The following is a 2,434-nucleotide window of genomic DNA, read 5'->3' as shown; positions in this document are numbered from 1 at the left end:
AGAGCCTAAGAGGCAGAATGAAGCCACTACACCCAGAAATTCCGCAGAACCATACTGTGCTCAGAAACAGTCAGTGCATGAACCAGAGAGTTGCCCGGTCTTCCCTAGAACTACACAATATTTTCACGCAGTGCATTCCAGTGTTCCTGAAAAGAAAGAAGCTAAGAGGAAAAGCATCAATGGGAAGTATGGAATTTATTATTAGCTTCCCAAAGGTGACACATTTCTATTTTTAGAAGTTTCTGCTAAGTGTCATTGTTGTCCTTGATCTCAAGCATATGTGTCATGAACTTCATTTTCTCAAATATATATAATGGACACCTCTAAATATCACTTATACATTCGACCATCAAGTTCTAGCTTCCCTAGGAGATCAAGGAGCCCTTAGAGCATTGTCATTTTTTTTTGGCAAAAGTTTTGCTTTATTTCCTTTTGCTGCATTTTTCTATGGCTTTTCTTTCTTTAGATTGTGAGAGTGTTGTTTCGCTTGTTTTATTGAATGAATATTGGTGTTTTAACCTTTTTTAGCTTGTAGAAGTGTTGTTTCAAGTTATACATTTACCTCCCTAAGTGTCACATGAGTTTTCCCATTTTTTCACCAACAGTCAGTGATGCAATGACTCCCTTTGCATGCTTCATGTTCCTTCAGTTTGATCCATTGCTGCACTTGTTTTACATGAATACATCTACACTTAGACAAATTTTCGCTCATCCTCAAATCCTCCTTTAGATATTCTTGTTTTCACACTCCCATGGACATATTTGGCCTCCCCCTACCTGGATCTCACATTCACTTGCATTCATTCTACAATCTGACAGCTCAAGACCTCTACCTTGGCTTTTGGAATTGCACAGAAGATGTCCTAGGCTAGCTCCAACTTTGCATTATGCAGTTCCATGAATCAGTCTCCCATCTTGGTCACTGTGACTTTGCAATGTGCAGTCTCTTCCAGGCCCTGTCCCGAACTGAACTATGCATTCCATAGTTCTAGTCAGCAGGTTTCCATAGTGACTACCAGAATTGCGTAGTGCACTATTCCGACTATCAGTCAGTCACCCCTTGTTAGTCAAAACTACAAATTTCCTCTCAGAAGATGCCTTGTATGTTGCTTGATCATGTTGTAAAGAGAGATTTGTAAGAGCTAATGTTTTCTTGCCATAAGTGTTTGTTTTGTCACATAGGTACCACACTCGTGAAGTGATTCTCTCCAGTAGTCATTGTACCATGGATCCAAAGAGATCTACTTCCCAAGTGACCACTAAAAGCAGTATTGAGGAAGTAGTTGAGCAAGTGCTAGTTTACTTCCCAATACATGCAGATGCCGAATTGTTTACAGAAAACGAGCCAACACTAACATGGCTGCAAAACTAGTAGAAGTGGCAGAAGGTATCAAGCTAGTACAAGATCAAGGAAAGATTAAATCGTTGAAATAAAAGAGGGAGGCCAAAGCTATAGAGCGAAAGCACATTCAGCATTCATGCAGATAGCTTTCACAGCAGAAAAAAAGGGAAGCGCGGGACACAAACAATAGAGTAGAGGAAGAGAAAAAAGAAGCGCTTGCAGGTAGCAGAACTGAGATTACAGCAAGCAGAATAAGAGTCAATGGAAGAATAGAAGCTCAGAAGGAAAAACAAGAATAAGAACAAAGGCAAGGCACAATGACAAATAAACATCGCTGATACATGTTGATGATTTGGAACAACCAACAGCTAAAGAAGAGAGTGAACAGATGCAGGTTCCCTCACCAAAGTTAAGCACAAGAACCAAGTCTTGCTGGCAGTCAACAGGTACATGGAACAGTTGATGCATGAGGCCAACAGTGATTACTTGTAGCCGAGCATAGATAACACATAGACATACATCAATTGTCTAGTGAAACTGAGCAGAATGTTGTGCATGGTTCAAGACGTGACATACATAAGATCGAAGACCACATGCCCAGATGTCATGGAGAGAACAACCTGTATTTAGCAAGACAACATCAAGACATCACCACACAACACCATCATTGGAATCAATACATGACTTCCTAGCATCAAGTGGAGGTTGTTGAGTTGGTATTTTCCCACACGACGGAGTCATAGTGTTTGGTCTTGTTACACTATCTCTAGCCTATTTTATCCTGCATGGGTATATGTGGAAATTGTATATTATTGTCAATATGTTGTAAGTGAAATTCCAAGTGACATTAGTGGAATGTGAACAGTTACTATGTAATGTAAAGTGTCACGACAGTAGACGAGTCACAAAGGGGAATGTCAAGGGTCACCCCACACTTTGTTATAAATATAACCTCATAACTCATAGAACAGGCTTTTGGGAGCCAATCATTTTGCTAGGCATTGCTTAGAGAAGGATTGGAAAGTATTGCAATGAACCTTGGCTTCTCCACAGTGCAAAGTGAGTACATCTCTTTGGAGGAGTAGGCAGTGT

This window comes from Pinus tabuliformis, chromosome 6 (assembly GCF_031772625.1).
Source record: "Pinus tabuliformis cultivar Carrire ecotype Pingquan chromosome 6, CPIR1, whole genome shotgun sequence".
NCBI lineage: Eukaryota > Viridiplantae > Streptophyta > Pinopsida > Pinales > Pinaceae > Pinus > Pinus tabuliformis.
Note: the sequence above shows the minus strand (reverse complement) of the source record.